We start from the raw sequence: 20240 nt of genomic DNA, 5'->3' as shown, positions 1-20240 counted from the left end.
CTTAGTCTGTGTGTGAGAGAGAGTGAGTCTATGTTTGAGAGCGAGAGAGAGTCTGTGTATATGAGAGAGCGTGTCTGTGTTTGTGGGAGAGAGAGAAAGTGAGTCTGTGTGTGAGCGAGAGAAGGTGAGTCTGTGTGTGAGAGAGAGAGAGAGAGTGTGAGTCTGTGTGTCTGAGAGAGTGAGTCTGCATGTGAGAGAGAGAAAGTGAGTCTGTGTGTGAGAGAGAGTTTGAGTCTGTGTGTGAGAGTGAGTCTGTGTGTGAGAGCGAGAGAGAAAGAGTCTGTGTATGAGACAGAGCGTGTCTGTGTTTGCGAGAGACAGAGAGAGAAAGTGAGTCTGTGTGTGAAACAGAGAGAGACTGAGTCTGTGTGTGTGAGAGCAAGAATGTGACACTTTGTGTGTGAGAGAGAGAAAGTGAGTCTGTGTTTGAGAGAGAGAGTGAGTCTGTGTGTGTGAAATATTGAGTCTTTGTGTGAAAGCGAGAGAGAGAGACATTGTGTGAGAGAGAGTGAGTCTGTGTGTGAGAGAGAGTGAGTCTGTGAGTGGAAGAGAGAGAGAGTCTGTGTGAGGGAGAGAGGGTGAGTTTGTGTTTGAGAGAGAGAGTGAGTCTGTGTGTTTGAGAGAGATTGAGTCATTGAGTGTGAGAGAGAGAGAGCGCATTTGTGTGTGAGAGAGGAGTGGGTCTGTGTGAGGGAGTGAGTCTGTGTAAGAGAAAGAGAGAGTGATTCTGTGTGTGAGAAGGAGAGTGCGTCTGTGTGTGAGAGAGAGAGAGAGTCCTTGTGTGAGAGTGAGATTGAATCTGTGTATGAGAGAGAGAGTGAGTGTGTGTGTGAGAGAGAATGCATCTTTGTGTGAGAGAGAGTGTGTGTGTGTGAGAGAGAGAGAGTGAGTCTGTGTGTGAGGGAGAGAGAGACTGAGTCTGTGTGTGAGAGAGAGCGTCTGTGTTTGATAGAGAGAGAGGGTGAGTCTCTCTGAGAGAGAGAGACAGAATAAGTCTGTGTGTGAGAGAGAGAGTCTGTGTTTGATAGAGAGAGTGAGTTTGTGTGTGTGGAAGAGAGAGAGTGAGCCTGTATGTGAGCAAGAGAGTGTGTCCGTGTGTGAGAGAGAGATTGAGTCTCTGTATGAGAGAGAGAGTGTGAGTCTGTGTGAGAGAGTGAGAGAGTTAGTCAGTGTTTGAGAGTGAGAATTTGCATATGTGTGTGAGAGTGAGAGAGTCTGTGTGTGAGATAAACAGAGTGAATCTGTGTGTGTGAGAGAGTGATTGTGTGAGAGAGAGAGAGTGAGTCTGTGTGTCAGAGAGAGAGAGTGAGCCTTTGTGTGAGAGCGAGAGTGAGTGTATGTGAGAAAGAGGGTCTGTGTTTGATAGATAGAGAGAGTCTGAGAGTGAGGGAGAGTTGTGTCTGAGATAAACAGAATGAATCTGTGTGTGTGAGAGAGACTGATTCTGTGTGTCAGAGTGAGTGTGTATGAGAGAGAGAGTGAGTCTGTGTGTGAGAGAGAGATTGTGAGTCTGTGTGAGAGAGTGAGAGAGTGAGTCAGTGTGTGAGAGAGAGTAAGTCTCTGTGTGTGAGAGAGAGAGTGAGTCTGTGTGTGAGAGAGAGAGAGAGAGTCTTTGTGTGAAAGCCAGAGTGAGTCTGTGTTTGAGAGAGAGAGTCTGTGTATGAGAGAGAGAGAGTGCTTCTGTGTGTGAGAGAGAGTGTGAGTCTGTTTATGTGAGAGAGAGTCTGTTTGATAGAGAGAGAGAGTGAGTCTGTTTGTGTGAGAGAGAGAGTGAGTCTGTGTGTGAGGGAGAGAGACTGTCTGTGTGTGAGAGAGAGAGTCTGTGTTTGATAGAAAGAGAGAGTGAGTCTGTGGGAGAGAGAGAGAGTGTGAGCCTGTGTGTGAGAGAGAGAGTTTGTGTTTAATAGAGAAAGAGTGAGTCTGTGTGGTTGAGAGAGAGAGTGTGAGTCTGTGTGTGTGAGAGAGTGAGTCTGTGTGTGTGAGAGAGAGTGATTCTGTGTGTGAGAGTGAGTCTGTGTGTGAAGGAGAGTGACTCTGTGTGTGTGAGAGAGAGTGATTCTGTGTGTGAGAGAGAGTGTGAGAGAGAGATTGTGAGTCTGTGTGAGAGAATGAGAGATTGAGTCAGTGTGTGAGAGAGAGAGTGAGTCTCTGTGTGTGAGAGAGAGAGTGAGTCTGTGTGTGAGAGAGAGGGTCTGTGTTTGAGAGAGAGAGTGCTTCTGTGTGTGAGGAAGAGTGTGAGTCTGTGTGTGAGAAAGAGAGTCTGTGTTTGATAGAGAGAGAGAATGAGTCTGTGTGTGAGAGAGAGATTGTGAGTCTGTGTGAGTGAATGATTCTGTGTGTGAGAGCGAGAGTGAGTCTGTGTGTGAGAGAGAGAGAGTCTGTGTTTGATAGATAGTGAGAGTGACTCTGTATGAGAGTGAGAGAGAGTCTGTGTGTGAGATAAAAAGAATGAATCTGTGTGTGTGAGAGAGAGTGATTCTGTGTGTGGGAGAGAGATTGTGATTCTGTGTGAGAGAGTGAGAGAATGCGTCAGTGTGTGAGAGAGAGAGTGACTGTTCGTGTGAGAGAGAGAGAGTGTGTGAGAGAGAGAGAGTCTTGCTGTGAGAGTGACAGTGAATCTGTGTGTGAGAGAGAGTGCCTGTATATGAGAGAGAGTGAGTCTGTGTGTGAGTGAGAGAGAGTGCGTCTGTGTGTGAGAGAGATTGTGAGACTGTGTGTGCGAGAGAGAGTCTGTGTTTGAAAGAGAGAGTGAGTCTGTGTGAGAGAGAGGGAGTCTGTGTGTGAGAGAGAGTTTGAGTCTGTGAGTGGAAGAGAGAGAGAGAGCACATTTGTGTGAGAGAGAGGAGTGGGTCTGTGTGAGGGAGTGTGTGTGAGAGAAAGAGAGAGTGATTCTGTGTGTGAGAAAGAGAGTGAGTCTGTGTGTGAGAGAGAGAGAGTGAGACAGTGTGAGAGACTTAGTCTGTGTGTGAGAGAGAGTGAGTCTATTTTTGAGAGCGAGAGAGAGTCTGTGTATATGAGAGAGCGTGTCTGTGTTTGTGGGAGAGAGAGAAAGTGAGTCTGTGTGTGAGACAGAGAGAGAGTGTGAGTCTGTGTGTGTGAGAGAGTGAGTCTGCATGTGAGAGAGAGAAAGTGAGTCTGTGTGTGAGAGAGAGTTTGAGTCTATGTGTGAGAGAGTGAGTCTGTGTGTGAGAGCGAGAGAGAAAGAGTCTGTGTATGAGACAGAGCGTGTCTGTGTTTGTGAGAGACAGAGAGAGAAAGTGAGTCTGTGTGTGAAACAGAGAGAGACTGAGTCTGTGTGTGTGAGAGCAAGAATGTGACACTTTGTGTGTGAGAGAGAGAAAGTGAGTCTGTGTTTGAGAGAGAGAGTGAGTCTGTGTGTGTGAAATATTGAGTCTTTGTGTGAAAGCGAGAGAGAGAGACATTGTGTGAGAGAGATTGAGTCTGTGTGTGAGAGAGAGTGAGTCTGTGAGTGGAAGAGAGAGAGAGTCTGTGTGAGGGAGAGAGGGTGAGTTTGTGTTTGAGAGAGAGAGTGAGTCTGTGTGTTTGAGAGAGATTGAGTCATTGAGTGTGAGAGAGAGAGAGCGCATTTGTGTGTGAGAGAGAGGAGTGGGTCTGTGTGAGGGAGTGAGTCTGTGTAAGAGAAAGAGAGAGTGATTCTGTGTGTGAGAAGGAGAGTGCGTCTGTGTGTGAGAGAGAGAGAGAGTCCTTGTGTGAGAGTGAGATTGAATCTGTGTATGAGAGAGAGAGTGAGTGTGTGTGTGAGAGAGAATGCATCTTTGTGTGAGAGAGAGTGTGTGTGTGTGAGAGAGAGAGAGTGAGTCTGTGTGTGAGGGAGAGAGAGACTGAGTCTGTGTGTGAGAGAGAGCGTCTGTGTTTGATAGAGAGAGAGGGTGAGTCTCTCTGAGAGAGAGAGACAGAATAAGTCTGTGTGTGAGAGAGAGAGTCTGTGTTTGATAGAGAGAGTGAGTTTGTGTGTGTGGAAGAGAGAGAGTGAGCCTGTATGTGAGCAAGAGAGTGTGTCCGTGTGTGAGAGAGAGATTGAGTCTCTGTATGAGAGAGAGAGTGTGAGTCTGTGTGAGAGAGTGAGAGAGTTAGTCAGTGTTTGAGAGTGAGAATTTGCATATGTGTGTGAGAGTGAGAGAGTCTGTGTGTGAGATAAACAGAGTGAATCTGTGTGTGTGAGAGAGTGATTGTGTGAGAGAGAGAGAGTGAGTCTGTGTGTCAGAGAGAGAGAGTGAGCCTTTGTGTGAGAGCGAGAGTGAGTGTATGTGAGAAAGAGGGTCTGTGTTTGATAGATAGAGAGAGTCTGAGAGTGAGGGAGAGTTGTGTCTGAGATAAACAGAATGAATCTGTGTGTGTGAGAGAGACTGATTCTGTGTGTCAGAGTGAGTGTGTATGAGAGAGAGAGTGAGTCTGTGTGTGAGAGAGAGATTGTGAGTCTGTGTGAGAGAGTGAGAGAGTGAGTCAGTGTGTGAGAGAGAGTAAGTCTCTGTGTGTGAGAGAGAGAGTGAGTCTGTGTGTGAGAGAGAGAGAGAGAGTCTTTGTGTGAAAGCCAGAGTGAGTCTGTGTTTGAGAGAGAGAGTCTGTGTATGAGAGAGAGAGAGTGCTTCTGTGTGTGAGAGAGAGTGTGAGTCTGTTTATGTGAGAGAGAGTCTGTTTGATAGAGAGAGAGAGTGAGTCTGTTTGTGTGAGAGAGAGAGTGAGTCTGTGTGTGAGGGAGAGAGACTGTCTGTGTGTGAGAGAGAGAGTCTGTGTTTGATAGAAAGAGAGAGTGAGTCTGTGGGAGAGAGAGAGAGTGTGAGCCTGTGTGTGAGAGAGAGAGTTTGTGTTTAATAGAGAAAGAGTGAGTCTGTGTGGTTGAGAGAGAGAGTGTGAGTCTGTGTGTGTGAGAGAGTGAGTCTGTGTGTGTGAGAGAGAGTGATTCTGTGTGTGAGAGTGAGTCTGTGTGTGAAGGAGAGTGACTCTGTGTGTGTGAGAGAGAGTGATTCTGTGTGTGAGAGAGAGTGTGAGAGAGAGATTGTGAGTCTGTGTGAGAGAATGAGAGATTGAGTCAGTGTGTGAGAGAGAGAGTGAGTCTCTGTGTGTGAGAGAGAGAGTGAGTCTGTGTGTGAGAGAGAGGGTCTGTGTTTGAGAGAGAGAGTGCTTCTGTGTGTGAGGAAGAGTGTGAGTCTGTGTGTGAGAAAGAGAGTCTGTGTTTGATAGAGAGAGAGAATGAGTCTGTGTGTGAGAGAGAGATTGTGAGTCTGTGTGAGTGAATGATTCTGTGTGTGAGAGCGAGAGTGAGTCTGTGTGTGAGAGAGAGAGAGTCTGTGTTTGATAGATAGTGAGAGTGACTCTGTATGAGAGTGAGAGAGAGTCTGTGTGTGAGATAAAAAGAATGAATCTGTGTGTGTGAGAGAGAGTGATTCTGTGTGTGGGAGAGAGATTGTGATTCTGTGTGAGAGAGTGAGAGAATGCGTCAGTGTGTGAGAGAGAGAGTGACTGTTCGTGTGAGAGAGAGAGAGTGTGTGAGAGAGAGAGAGTCTTGCTGTGAGAGTGACAGTGAATCTGTGTGTGAGAGAGAGTGCCTGTATATGAGAGAGAGTGAGTCTGTGTGTGAGTGAGAGAGAGTGCGTCTGTGTGTGAGAGAGATTGTGAGACTGTGTGTGCGAGAGAGAGTCTGTGTTTGAAAGAGAGAGTGAGTCTGTGTGAGAGAGAGGGAGTCTGTGTGTGAGAGAGAGTTTGAGTCTGTGAGTGGAAGAGAGAGAGAGAGCACATTTGTGTGAGAGAGAGGAGTGGGTCTGTGTGAGGGAGTGTGTGTGAGAGAAAGAGAGAGTGATTCTGTGTGTGAGAAAGAGAGTGAGTCTGTGTGTGAGAGAGAGAGAGTGAGACAGTGTGAGAGACTTAGTCTGTGTGTGAGAGAGAGTGAGTCTATTTTTGAGAGCGAGAGAGAGTCTGTGTATATGAGAGAGCGTGTCTGTGTTTGTGGGAGAGAGAGAAAGTGAGTCTGTGTGTGAGACAGAGAGAGAGTGTGAGTCTGTGTGTGTGAGAGAGTGAGTCTGCATGTGAGAGAGAGAAAGTGAGTCTGTGTGTGAGAGAGAGTTTGAGTCTATGTGTGAGAGAGTGAGTCTGTGTGTGAGAGCGAGAGAGAAAGAGTCTGTGTATGAGACAGAGCGTGTCTGTGTTTGTGAGAGACAGAGAGAGAAAGTGAGTCTGTGTGTGAAACAGAGAGAGACTGAGTCTGTGTGTGTGAGAGCAAGAATGTGACACTTTGTGTGTGAGAGAGAGAAAGTGAGTCTGTGTTTGAGAGAGAGAGTGAGTCTGTGTGTGTGAAATATTGAGTCTTTGTGTGAAAGCGAGAGAGAGAGACATTGTGTGAGAGAGAGTGAGTCTGTGTGTGAGAGAGAGTGAGTCTGTGAGTGGAAGAGAGAGAGAGTCTGTGTGAGGGAGAGAGGGTGAGTTTGTGTTTGAGAGAGAGAGTGAGTCTGTGTGTTTGAGAGAGATTGAGTCATTGAGTGTGAGAGAGAGAGAGCGCATTTGTGTGTGAGAGAGAGGAGTGGGTCTGTGTGAGGGAGTGAGTCTGTGTAAGAGAAAGAGAGAGTGATTCTGTGTGTGAGAAGGAGAGTGCGTCTGTGTGTGAGAGAGAGAGAGAGTCCTTGTGTGAGAGTGAGATTGAATCTGTGTATGAGAGAGAGAGTGAGTGTGTGTGTGAGAGAGAATGCATCTTTGTGTGAGAGAGAGTGTGTGTGTGTGAGAGAGAGAGAGTGAGTCTGTGTGTGAGGGAGAGAGAGACTGAGTCTGTGTGTGAGAGAGAGCGTCTGTGTTTGATAGAGAGAGAGGGTGAGTCTCTCTGAGAGAGAGAGACAGAATAAGTCTGTGTGTGAGAGAGAGAGTCTGTGTTTGATAGAGAGAGTGAGTTTGTGTGTGTGGAAGAGAGAGAGTGAGCCTGTATGTGAGCAAGAGAGTGTGTCCGTGTGTGAGAGAGAGATTGAGTCTCTGTATGAGAGAGAGAGTGTGAGTCTGTGTGAGAGAGTGAGAGAGTTAGTCAGTGTTTGAGAGTGAGAATTTGCATATGTGTGTGAGAGTGAGAGAGTCTGTGTGTGAGATAAACAGAGTGAATCTGTGTGTGTGAGAGAGTGATTGTGTGAGAGAGAGAGAGTGAGTCTGTGTGTCAGAGAGAGAGAGTGAGCCTTTGTGTGAGAGCGAGAGTGAGTGTATGTGAGAAAGAGGGTCTGTGTTTGATAGATAGAGAGAGTCTGAGAGTGAGGGAGAGTTGTGTCTGAGATAAACAGAATGAATCTGTGTGTGTGAGAGAGACTGATTCTGTGTGTCAGAGTGAGTGTGTATGAGAGAGAGAGTGAGTCTGTGTGTGAGAGAGAGATTGTGAGTCTGTGTGAGAGAGTGAGAGAGTGAGTCAGTGTGTGAGAGAGAGTAAGTCTCTGTGTGTGAGAGAGAGAGTGAGTCTGTGTGTGAGAGAGAGAGAGAGAGTCTTTGTGTGAAAGCCAGAGTGAGTCTGTGTTTGAGAGAGAGAGTCTGTGTATGAGAGAGAGAGAGTGCTTCTGTGTGTGAGAGAGAGTGTGAGTCTGTTTATGTGAGAGAGAGTCTGTTTGATAGAGAGAGAGAGTGAGTCTGTTTGTGTGAGAGAGAGAGTGAGTCTGTGTGTGAGGGAGAGAGACTGTCTGTGTGTGAGAGAGAGAGTCTGTGTTTGATAGAAAGAGAGAGTGAGTCTGTGGGAGAGAGAGAGAGTGTGAGCCTGTGTGTGAGAGAGAGAGTTTGTGTTTAATAGAGAAAGAGTGAGTCTGTGTGGTTGAGAGAGAGAGTGTGAGTCTGTGTGTGTGAGAGAGTGAGTCTGTGTGTGTGAGAGAGAGTGATTCTGTGTGTGAGAGTGAGTCTGTGTGTGAAGGAGAGTGACTCTGTGTGTGTGAGAGAGAGTGATTCTGTGTGTGAGAGAGAGTGTGAGAGAGAGATTGTGAGTCTGTGTGAGAGAATGAGAGATTGAGTCAGTGTGTGAGAGAGAGAGTGAGTCTCTGTGTGTGAGAGAGAGAGTGAGTCTGTGTGTGAGAGAGAGGGTCTGTGTTTGAGAGAGAGAGTGCTTCTGTGTGTGAGGAAGAGTGTGAGTCTGTGTGTGAGAAAGAGAGTCTGTGTTTGATAGAGAGAGAGAATGAGTCTGTGTGTGAGAGAGAGATTGTGAGTCTGTGTGAGTGAATGATTCTGTGTGTGAGAGCGAGAGTGAGTCTGTGTGTGAGAGAGAGAGAGTCTGTGTTTGATAGATAGTGAGAGTGACTCTGTATGAGAGTGAGAGAGAGTCTGTGTGTGAGATAAAAAGAATGAATCTGTGTGTGTGAGAGAGAGTGATTCTGTGTGTGGGAGAGAGATTGTGATTCTGTGTGAGAGAGTGAGAGAATGCGTCAGTGTGTGAGAGAGAGAGTGACTGTTCGTGTGAGAGAGAGAGAGTGTGTGAGAGAGAGAGAGTCTTGCTGTGAGAGTGACAGTGAATCTGTGTGTGAGAGAGAGTGCCTGTATATGAGAGAGAGTGAGTCTGTGTGTGAGTGAGAGAGAGTGCGTCTGTGTGTGAGAGAGATTGTGAGACTGTGTGTGCGAGAGAGAGTCTGTGTTTGAAAGAGAGAGTGAGTCTGTGTGAGAGAGAGGGAGTCTGTGTGTGAGAGAGAGTTTGAGTCTGTGAGTGGAAGAGAGAGAGAGAGCACATTTGTGTGAGAGAGAGGAGTGGGTCTGTGTGAGGGAGTGTGTGTGAGAGAAAGAGAGAGTGATTCTGTGTGTGAGAAAGAGAGTGAGTCTGTGTGTGAGAGAGAGAGAGTGAGACAGTGTGAGAGACTTAGTCTGTGTGTGAGAGAGAGTGAGTCTATTTTTGAGAGCGAGAGAGAGTCTGTGTATATGAGAGAGCGTGTCTGTGTTTGTGGGAGAGAGAGAAAGTGAGTCTGTGTGTGAGACAGAGAGAGAGTGTGAGTCTGTGTGTGTGAGAGAGTGAGTCTGCATGTGAGAGAGAGAAAGTGAGTCTGTGTGTGAGAGAGAGTTTGAGTCTATGTGTGAGAGAGTGAGTCTGTGTGTGAGAGCGAGAGAGAAAGAGTCTGTGTATGAGACAGAGCGTGTCTGTGTTTGTGAGAGACAGAGAGAGAAAGTGAGTCTGTGTGTGAAACAGAGAGAGACTGAGTCTGTGTGTGTGAGAGCAAGAATGTGACACTTTGTGTGTGAGAGAGAGAAAGTGAGTCTGTGTTTGAGAGAGAGAGTGAGTCTGTGTGTGTGAAATATTGAGTCTTTGTGTGAAAGCGAGAGAGAGAGACATTGTGTGAGAGAGAGTGAGTCTGTGTGTGAGAGAGAGTGAGTCTGTGAGTGGAAGAGAGAGAGAGTCTGTGTGAGGGAGAGAGGGTGAGTTTGTGTTTGAGAGAGAGAGTGAGTCTGTGTGTTTGAGAGAGATTGAGTCATTGAGTGTGAGAGAGAGAGAGCGCATTTGTGTGTGAGAGAGAGGAGTGGGTCTGTGTGAGGGAGTGAGTCTGTGTAAGAGAAAGAGAGAGTGATTCTGTGTGTGAGAAGGAGAGTGCGTCTGTGTGTGAGAGAGAGAGAGAGTCCTTGTGTGAGAGTGAGATTGAATCTGTGTATGAGAGAGAGAGTGAGTGTGTGTGTGAGAGAGAATGCATCTTTGTGTGAGAGAGAGTGTGTGTGTGTGAGAGAGAGAGAGTGAGTCTGTGTGTGAGGGAGAGAGAGACTGAGTCTGTGTGTGAGAGAGAGCGTCTGTGTTTGATAGAGAGAGAGGGTGAGTCTCTCTGAGAGAGAGAGACAGAATAAGTCTGTGTGTGAGAGAGAGAGTCTGTGTTTGATAGAGAGAGTGAGTTTGTGTGCGTGGAAGAGAGAGAGTGAGTCTGTATGTGAGAAAGAGAGTGTGTCCGTGTGTGAGAGAGAGAGTGAGTCTCTGTATGAGAGAGAGAGTGTGAGTCTGTGTGAGAGAGTGAGAGAGTTAGTCAGTGTTTGAGAGTGAGAATTTGCATATGTGTGTGAGAGTGAGAGAGTCTGTGTGTGAGATAAACAGAGTGAATCTGTGTGTGTGAGAGAGTGATTGTTTGTGTGAGAGAGAGTGAGTGTGTGTGTGAGAGAGAGAGTGAGTCTGTGTGTGAGAGAGAGTAAGTCTCTGTGTGTGAGAGAGAGAGTGAGTCTGTGTGTGAGAGAGAGTGTGAGTCTGTGTATGTGAGAGAGAGTCTGTTTGATAGAGAGAGAGAGTGAGTCTGTTTGTGTGAGAGAGAGAGTGAGTCTGTGTGTGAGGGAGAGAGACAGTCTGTGTGTGAGAGAGAGAGTCTGTGTTTGATAGAAAGAGAGAGTGATTCTGTGGGAGAGAGAGAGAGTGTGAGCCTGTGTGTGAGAGAGAGAGTTTGTGTTTGATAGAGAGAGAGTGAGTCTGTGTGTTTGAGAGAGAGAGTGTGAGTCGTTGTGTGAGGGAGAGTGAGTCTGTGTGTGTGAGAGAGAATGATTCTGTGTGTGAGAGTGAGTCTGTGTGTGAAGGAGAGTGACTCTGTGTGTGTGAGAGAGAGTGATTCTGTGTGTGAGAGAGAGTGTGAGTCTGTGTGAGAGAGAGATTGTGAGTCTGTGTGAGAGAATGAAGATTGAGTCAGTGTGTGTGAGAGAGAGTGAGTCTCTGTGTGTGAGAGAGGGAGTGAGTCTGTGTGTGAAAGAGAGAGAGAGTCTTTGTCTGAGAGCGTGAGTGAGTCTGTGTGTGAGAGAGAGGGTCTGTGTTTGAGAGAGAGAGTGCTTCTGTGTGTGAGGAAGAGTGTGAGTCTGTGTGTGAGAAAGAGAGTCTATGTTTGATAGAGAGAGAGAATGAGTCTGTGTGTGAGAGAGAGATTGTGAGTCTGTGTGAGTGAGTGATTCTGTGTGTGAGAGCGAGAGTGAGTCTGTGTGTGAGAGAGAGAGAGTCTGTGTTTGATAGATAGTGAGAGTGACTCTGTATGAGAGTGAGAGAGAGTCTGTGTGTGAGATAAACAGAATGAATGTGTGTTTGAGAGAGAGTGATTCTGTGCGTGGGAGAGAGATTGTGAGTCTGTGAGAGAGAGAGAGAATGCGTCAGTGTGTGAGAGAGAGAGTGACTGTTCATGTGAGAGAGAGAGAGTGAGTGTGTGAGAGAGAGAGAGTCTTGCTGTGAGAGTGAGAGTGAATCTGTGTGTGAGAGACAGTGCCTGTATATGAGAGAGAGAGAGTGAGTCTGTGTGTGAGTGAGAGAGAGTGCGTCTGTGTGTGAGAGAGATTGTGAGTCTGTGTCTGCGAGAGAGAGTCTGTGTTTAAAAGAGAGAGAGTGAGTCTGTGTGAGAGAGAGGGAGTATGTGTTTGATAGAGAGAAAGAGTGAGTCTGTCTATAAGGGAGATTGAGACTGTGTGTGTGAGACAGTGAGTCTGTGTGAGAGAGAGAGTGTCAGTTTGTGTGAGAGAGTGAGAGAGTTAGTCAGTGTGTGAGAGAGAAAGTCTGTCTATAAGGGAGAGTGAGACTGTGTGTGTGAGAGAGTGAGTCTGTGTGAGAGAGAGAGTGTCAGTTTGTGTGAGAGAGTGAGAGAGTTAGTGTGTGAGAGAGAGAGTTTGTATATGTGTGTGAGAGTGTGAGAGTCTGAGTGTTGAGATAAACAGAGTGAATCTGTGTGTGTGAGTGATTGTTTATGTGAGAGAGAGAGAGAGTGAGTTTGAGTGTGAGAGAAATTGAGTCTGTGTGTGAGAGAGAGAGTGAGTCTGTGTGTGAGAGAGTGAGTCTTAGTGTGAGAGAGAGAGTGAGTCTTTGTGTGAGAGTGTCTGTGTTTGATAAATAGAGAGAGTGAGACTGTGTGAGAATGAGAGAGAGTCTGTGTGTGTGATAAACAGAGTGAATCTGTGTGTGTGAGAGTGCTTCTGTGTGTGAGAGAGAGTGAGTGTGTGTGTGAGAGAGAGAGAGTCTGTGTGTGAGTGAGAAATTGTAAGTCTGTGAGAGAGTGAGAGAGTGAGTCAGTGTTTGTGAGTGAGAAAGTAAGTCTGTGTGTGAGAGAGAGATTGTGAGTCTCTGTGAGTGAGTGATTCTGTGTGTGAGAGCGAGAGTGAGTCTGTGTGTGTGAGAGAGAGAGTTTGTGTTTGATAGATAGAGAGAGTGACTCTGTATGAGAGTGAGAGAGAGTCTGTGTGTGAGATAAACAGAATGAATCTGTGTGTGAGAGAGAGTGATTCTGTGTGTGGGAGAGAGATTGTGAGTCTGTGTGAGAGAGTGAGAGAATGCATCAGTGTGTGAGAGAGAGAGTGACTGTTCGTGTGAGAGAGAGTGCCTGTATATGAGAGACGGAGAGTGAGTCTGTGTGAGTGAGCAAGAGTGCGTCTGTGTGTGAGAGAGTTTGTGAGTCTGTGTGTGCGAGAGAGAGTCTGTTTGAAAGAGAGAGAGTGAGTCTGTGTGAGAGAGAGGGAGTCTGTGTTTGATAGAGAGAGAGAGTCTGTCTATAAGGGAGATTGAGACTGTGTGTGTGAGAGAGTGAGTCTGTGTGAGAGAGAGAGTGTCAGTATGTGTGAGAGAGTTAGTCAATGTGTGAGAGAAAAAGTCTGTCTATAAGGGAGAGTGAGACTGTGTGTGTGAGAGAGTGAGTCTGTGTGAGAGAGAGAGTGTCAGTTTGTGTGAGAGAGTGAGAGAGTTAGTGTGTGAGAGATAGAGTTTGTGTATGTGTGTGAGAGTGAGAGAGTCTGAGTGTGAGATAAACAGAGTGAATCTGTGTGTGTGAGAGAGTGATTGTTTATGTGAGAGAGAGAGAGAAAGTGAGTTTGAGTGTGAGAGAAATTGAGTCTGTGTGTGAGAGAGAGAGTGAGTCTGTGTGTGTGAGAGAGAGAGTGCGTCTGTGTGTGAGAGAGAGAGAGTGAGTCTGTGTGTGTGTGAGAGAGAGTGAGTCTTTGTGTGAGAGAGACAATCTGTGTTTGATAGAGATTCTGTATGTGAGAGAGAGAGAGTCTGTGTTTTTGAGAGAGTGAGTCTGTTTGTGTTACAGAGAGAGTGAGTCTGTGTGTGAGAGAGAGAGTGAGTCTGTGTGTGTGAGAGAGAGAGTGAGTCTGTGTGTGAGAGAGAGAATCTGTGTTTGATAGATAGAGACTCTGTATGTGAGAGAGAGAGATCGAGTCTGTGTATGATGGAGAGAGTCAGTCTGTGTATGAGAGAGAGAGTGTGAGTCTGTGTGTGAGAGAGAGTGAGTCTCTGTGTGAGAGAGAGTGTTTGCGTATATGTGTGAGAGTGAGAGAGTCTCTGCGTGAGATAAACAGAGTGAATCTGTGTGTGAAAGAGAGTGATTGTTTGTGTGAGAGAGAGAGCGTGTGTGTGTGTGAGAGATAGAGAGTGAGTGTGTGTGTGAGTGAGAGAGAGTCTTTGTGTGAGAGAGAGTCTGTGTTTGATAGAGAGAGAGCGTGAGTCTGTGTGTGTGAGAGAGCATGAGTCTGTGTATGACAGAGAGTGAGTCTCTTTGTGAGAAAGAGAGTGTGAGTCCGTGTGAGAGAGTGAGAGTTAGTCAGTGTGTGAGAGAGAGTTTGCATATGTGTGTGAGAGTGAGAGAGAGTCTGTGTGTGAGATAAACAGAGTGAATCTGTGTGTGTGAGAGAGAGTAAGTCTTTGTGTGAGAGGGAGTGTGAGTCTTTGTGCGAGAGAGTCTGTGTTTGATAGAGAGAGAGCGAATCTGTGTGTGTGAGAGAGAGAGTGTGAGACTGTGTGTGAGGGAGAGAGTCTGTGTGTGTGAGAGAGAGAGTGAGTCTGTGTGTGAGAGAGAGAATCTGTGTTTGATAGATAGAGACTCTGTATGTGAGAGAGAGAGACCGAGTCTGTGTATGATGGAGAGAGTCAGTCTGTGTATGAGAGAGAGAGTGTGAGTTTGTGTGTGAGAGAGAGTGAGTCTCTGTGTGAGAGAGAGTGTTTGCGTATATGTGTGAGAGTGAGAGAGTCTCTGCGTGAGATAAACAGAGTGAATCTGTGTGTGAAAGAGAGTGATTGTTTGTGTGAGAGAGAGAGCGTGTGTGTGTGTGAGAGATAGAGAGTGAGTGTGTGTGTGAGTGAGAGAGAGTCTTTGTGTGAGAGAGAGTCTGTGTTTGATAGAGAGAGAGCGTGAGTCTGTGTGTGTGAGAGAGCATGAGTCTGTGTATGACAGAGAGTGAGTCTCTTTGTGAGAAAGAGAGTGTGAGTCCGTGTGAGAGAGTGAGAGTTAGTCAGTGTGTGAGAGAGAGTTTGCATATGTGTGTGAGAGTGAGAGAGAGTCTGTGTGTGAGATAAACAGAGTGAATCTGTGTGTGTGAGAGAGAGTAAGTCTTTGTGTGAGAGGGAGTGAGTCTTTGTGCGAGAGAGTCTGTGTTTGATAGAGAGAGAGCGAATCTGTGTGTGTGAGAGAGAGAGTGTGAGACTGTGTGTGAGGGAGAGAGTCTGTGTGTGTGGGAGAGAGAGTGATTCTGTGAGTGTGTGAGAGAGTGTGTGAGTCTGTGTGAGAGAGTGAGAGTGAGTCTATTGTGTGAGAGAGTGAGTCAGTGTGTGAGAGAGAGTCTGTGTTTGATAGAGAGATATTGAGTCTGTGTGTTTGAGAGAGAGAGTCTGTGCTTGATGGAGAGAGAGTGAGTCTGTGAGAGAGAGAGAGAGAGAGAGAGAGTCTGTGTGTGACAGATCGAGTGAGTCTGTGTATGTGAGAGAGTGATTCTGTGTGGGAGAGAGAGAGTGAGTGTGTGTGTGACGGAGATTGAGTCTGTGTGTCTGAGAGAGAGTGAGTCTGTGTTTGATAGAGAGAGAGAGTCTGTCTATAAGGGAGATTGAGACTGTGTGTGTGAGAGAGTGAGTCTGTGTGAGAGAGAGAGTGTCAGTATGTGTGAGAGAGTTAGTCAATGTGTGAGAGAAAAAGTCTGTCTATAAGGGAGAGTGAGACTGTGTGTGAGAGAGTGAGTCTGTGTGAGAGAGAGAGTGTCAGTTTGTGTGAGAGAGTGAGAGAGTTAGTGTGTGAGAGAGAGTTTGTGTATGTGTGTGAGAGTGAGAGAGTCTGAGTGTGAGATAAACAGAGTGAATCTGTGTGTGTGAGAGAGTGATTGTTTATGTGAGAGAGAGAGAGAAAGTGAGTTTGAGTGTGAGAGAAATTGAGTCTGTGTGTGAGAGAGAGAGTGAGTCTGTGTGTGAGAGAGAGAGTGAGTCTTTGCGTGAGAGAGAGTGTCTGTGTTTGATAAATAGAGAGAGTGAGTCTGTGTGAGAGTGAGAGAGAGTCTGTGTGAGTGATAAACAGAATGAATCTGTGTGTGTGAGAGTGCTTCTGTGTGTGAGAGAGAGTGAGTGTGTGTGTGAGAGAGAGTGAGTCTGTGTGAGTAGAGAAATTTGTGAGTCTGTGTAAGAGAGTGAGAGAGTGAGTCAGTGTGTGTGAGAGAGAGTGAGTCTCTGTGTGTGAGAGAGAGAGTGAGTCTGTGTGTGAGAGAGAGAGAGAGAGTCCTTGTGTGTGAGTGAGATTGAGGCTGTGTATGAGAGAGAGAGTCTGTGTATGAGAGAGAGAGTGAGTGTGTGAGAGGGAGAGAGAGTGCATCTGTGTGAGAGAGAGAGTGTGAGTCTGTGTGTGAGAGAGAGAGTCTGTGTTTGATAGAGAGAGAGAGTGAGTCTGTGTGTGTGAGAGAAAGAGTGAGTCTGTGTCTGAGAGAGAGAGAGTGAGACTGTGTGTGAGGGAGAGAGTCAGTGTGTGTGAGAGAGAGTGATTCTGTGTGTGAGAGAGAGAATGAGTCTGTGTGTGAGGGAGAATGAGTCTCTGTGTGTGAGAGAGAGTGAGTCTGTATGTAAGATAGAGAGTGTCTCCGTGTGTGAGAGAGAGAGTGAGTCTCTGTGTGACAGAGAGTGTGTGAGTCTGTGTGAGAGAGTGAGAGATTTAGTCAGTGTTTGAGAGAGTTTGCATATGTGCGTGAGAGTGAGAGAGTCTGTGTGTGAGATAAACAGAGTGAATCTGTGTGTGTGAGAGAGTGATTGTGTGAGTGAGAGAGAGTGAGTGTGTGTGAGAGAGAGAGAGTGAGTCTGTGTGTGAGAGCGAGAGTGAGTGTATGTGAGAAAGAGTGTCTGTGTTTGATAGATAGAGAGAGTGAGTCTGTGTGAGAGTGAGGGAGAGTTGTGTCTGAGATAAACAGAATGAATCTGTGTGTGTGAGAGAGAGTGATTCTGTGTGTCAGAGAGTGAGTGTGTATGAGAGAGAGAGTGAGTCTGTGTGTGAGAGAGAGATTCTGTGTTTGAGACAGAGTGAGTGTTTGTGTGAGGGAGAGATTGTGAGTCTGTATGAGAGAGTGAGAGAGTGAGTCAGTGCGTGCGAGAGACAGTGAGTCTCTGTGTGTGAGAGAGTGAATGAATCTGTGTGTGAGAGAGAGTGAGTCTGTGTGTGTGAGAGAGAGACTGTGTGTGATAGAGAGAGAGGCTGAGTCTGTGTGTGAGTGAGAGTGAGTCTGTGTGTGAGAGAGAGTGAGTCTGTGTGTGAGAGAGAGAGAGTGAGTCTGTGTGTGAGAGAGAGAGTAAGTTTGTGTGTGTGAGAGAGAGTGAGTCTGTGTGTGTGAGAGAGAGAGTGCGTCTGTGTGTGAGAGAGAGAGAGTGAGTCTGTGTGTGTGTGAGAGAGAGTGAGTCTTTGTGTGAGAGAGACAATCTGTGTTTGATAGAGATTCTGTATGTGAGAGAGAGAGAGTCTGTGTTTTTGAGAGAGTGAGTCTGTGTGACAGAGAGAGTGAGTCTGTGTGTGAGAGAGAGAATGAGTCTGTGTGTGTGAGAGAGAGAGTGAGTCTGTGTGTGAGAGAGAGAATCTGTGTTTGATAGATAGAGATTATGTATGTGAGAGAGAGAGTCTGTGTATGATGGAGATAGTGAGTCTGTGTGTGTGAGAGAGAGTGAGTCTGTGTGTGAGAGAGAGAGTGAGTCTGTGTGTGAGAGAGAGAATCTGTGTTTGATAGAGATTCTGTATGTGAGAGAGAGAGAGCGAGTCTGTGTATGATGGAGAGAGTCAGTCTGTGTATGAGAGAGAGAGCGTGAGTCTGTGTGTGAGAGTGAGTCTCTGTGTGAGAGAGAGTGTTTGCGTATATGTGAGAGAGTGAGAGAGTCTCTGCGTGAGATAAACAGAGTGAATCTGTGTGTGAAAAGAGAGTGATTGTTTGTGTGAGAGAGAGAGCGTGTGTGTGTGTGAGAGAGAGAGTGAGTGTGTGTGTGAGTGAGAGAGAGTGAGTCTTTGTGTGAGAGAGAGTCTGTGTTTGATAGAGAGAGAGCGTGAGTCTGTGTGTGTGAGAGAGCATGAGTCTGTGTATGACAGAGAGTGAGTCTCTTTGTGAGAGAGAGAGTGTGAGTCCGTGTGAGAGAGTGAGAGTTAGTCAGTGTGTGAGAGAGAGTTTGCATATGTGTGTGAGAGTGAGAGAGAGTCTGTGTGTGAGATAAACAGAGTGAATCTGTGTGTGTGAGAGAGAGTAAGTCTTTGTGTGAGAGGGAGTGTGAGTCTTTGTGCGAGAGAGTCTGTGTTTGATAGAGAGAGAGCGAATCTGTGTGTGTGAGAGAGAGAGTGTGAGACTGTGTGAGAGAGAGTGAGTGTCTATTGTGTGAGAGAGTGAGTCAGTGTGTGAGAGAGAGTCTGTGTTTGATAGAGAGATATTGAGTCTGTGTGTTTGAGAGAGAGAGTGAATCTCTTTGTGAGAGAGAGAGTGTGTGTCTGTGTGAGAGAAGAGAGGGTTAGTCAGTGTGTGAGAGAGAGAGTTTACGTATGTGTGTGAGAGTGAGAGAGAGTCAGTGTGTGAGATGAAAAGAGTGAATCTGTGTGTGAGAGAGAGAGTGATTGTGTGAGAGAGGGAGTGGGATGTGTGTGTGAAAAAGCGAGTGAGTCTGTGTGTGAGAGAGAGATTGTGAGTCTGTGTGGGAGAGCGAGAGTCAGTGTGTGAGAGAGAGAGTGAGTCTGTGTGTGTGAGAGAGAAAGTGAGTCTATGTGTGAGAGAGAGTCTATGTTTGATAGATAGAGATTCTGTATGTGAGAGGGAGTCTGTATTTGATGAAGAGAGTCAGTCTGTGTATGGGAGAGAGAGAGAGTGAGTCTGTGTATGAGAGAGTGAGTCTTTGTGTGAAAGGGAGTGTAAGTCTTTGTGTGAGAGTGTCTGTGTTTGATAGAGAGAGAGAGTGAATCTGTGTGTGTGTGAGAGAGAGTGAGTCTGTGTGTGAGGGAGAGAGAGTGAGTCTTTGTGAGGGAGAGTGAGTCTATTGTGAAAGAGAGAGAGAGTGTCTTTGTGTGAGACAGTGAGTCTGTGTGTGATAGTGAGTCTGTGTTTGATAGAGAGAGATTGAGTCTGTGTGTGAGAGAGAGTCTGTGTTTGATGGAGAGAGAGAGTGAGCCTGTGTGTGAGAGAGAGAGTTTGTGTTTGATAGAGAGAGAGTGAGTCTGTGTGTTTGAGAGAGAGAGTGTGAGTCTGTGTGTGAGGGAGCGTGAGTCTGTGTGTGTGAGAGAGAGTGATTCTGTGTGTGAGAGTGAGTCTGTGTGTGAAGGAGAGTGACTCTGTGTGTGTGAGAGAGAGTGATTCTGTGTGTGAGAGAGAGTGTGAGTCTGTGTGAGAGAGAGATTGTGAGTCTGTGTGAGAGAATGAAGATTGAGTCAGTGTGTGTGAGAGAGAGTGAGTCTCTGTGTGTGAGAGAGAGAGTGAGTCTGTGTGTGAAAGAGAGAGAGAGTCTTTGTCTGAGAGCGTGAGTGAGTCTGTGTGTGAGAGAGAGGGTCTGTGTTTGAGAGAGAGAGTGCTCCTGTGTGTGAGGGAGAGTGTGAGTCTGTGTGTGAGGAAGAGAGTCTATGTTTGATAGAGAGAGAGAATGAGTCTGTGTGTGAGAGAGAGATTGTGAGTCTGTGTGAGTGAGTGATTCTGTGTGTGAGAGCGAGAGTGAGTCTGTGTGTGAGAGAGAGAGAGTCTGTGTTTGATAGATAGAGAGAGTGACTCTGTATGAGAGTGAGAGAGAGTCTGTGTGTGAGATAAACAGAATGAATCTGTGTGTGTGAGAGAGAGTGATTCTGTGTGTGGGAGAGAGATTGTGAGTCTGTGTGAGAGAGTGAGAGAATGCGTCAGTGTGTGAGAGAGAGAGTGACTGTTCATGTGAGAGAGAGAGAGTGAGTGTGTGAGAGAGAGAGAGTCTTGCTGTGAGAGTGAGAGTGAATCTGTGTGTGAGAGACAGTGCCTGTATATGAGAGAGAGAGAGTGAGTCTGTGTGTGAGTGAGAGAGAGTGCGTCTGTGTGTGAGAGAGATTGTGAGTCTGTGTGTGCGAGAGAGAGTCTGTGTTTGAAAGAGAGAGAGTGAGTCTGTGTGAGAGAGAGGGAGTCTGTGTTTGATAGAGAGAGTGAGTGAGTCTGTCTATAAGGGAGATTGAGACTGTGTGTGTGAGACAGTGAGTCTGTGTGAGAGAGAGAGTGTCAGTTTGTGTGAGAGAGTGAGAGAGTTAGTCAGTGTGTGAGAGAGAAAGTCTGTCTATAAGGGAGAGTGAGACTGTGTGTGTGAGAGAGTGAGTCTGTGTGAGAGAGAGAGTGTCAGTTTGTGTGAGAGAGTGAGAGAGTTATTGTGTGAGATAGAGAGTTTGTGTATGTGTGTGAGAGTGAGAGAGTCTGAGTGTGAGATAAACAGAGTGAATCTGTGTGTGTGAGTGATTGTTTATGTGAGAGAGAGAGAGAGTGAGTTTGAGTGTGAGAGAAATTGAGTCTGTGTGTGAGAGAGAGAGTGAGTCTGTGTGTGAGAGAGAGAGTGAGTCTTTGTGTGAGAGAGAGTGTCTGTGTTTGATAAATAGAGAGAGTGAGTCTGTGTGAGAATGAGAGAGAGTCTGTGTGTGTGATAAACAGAGTGAATCTGTGTGTGTGAGAGTGCTTCTGTGTGTGAGAGAGAGTGAGTGTGTGCGTGAGAGAGAGATTGTGAGTCTGTGTGAGTGAGTGATTCTGTGTGTGAGAGCGAGAGTGAGTCTGTGTGTGAGAGAGAGAGAGAGAGTCTGTGTTTGATAGATAGAAAGAGTGACTCTGTATGAGAGTGAGAGAGAGTCTGTGCGTGAGATAAACAGAATGAATCTGTGTGTGTGAGAGAGAGTGATTCTGTGTGTGGGAGAGAGATTGTGAGTCTGTGTGAGAGAGTGAGAGAATGCGTCAGTGTGTGTGAGAGAGAGTGACTGTTCGTGTGAGAGACAGAGAGTGCCTGTATATGAGAGAGAGAGAGTGAGTCTGTGTGAGTGAACGAGAGTGCGTCTGTGTGTGAGAGAGATTGTGAGTCTGTGAGTGCGAGAGAGAGTCTGTGTTTGAAAGAGAGA

This window comes from Carcharodon carcharias, chromosome 11 (genome assembly GCF_017639515.1).
Source record: "Carcharodon carcharias isolate sCarCar2 chromosome 11, sCarCar2.pri, whole genome shotgun sequence".
Lineage (NCBI taxonomy): Eukaryota > Metazoa > Chordata > Chondrichthyes > Lamniformes > Lamnidae > Carcharodon > Carcharodon carcharias.
This window is presented reverse-complemented; position numbering follows the sequence as displayed.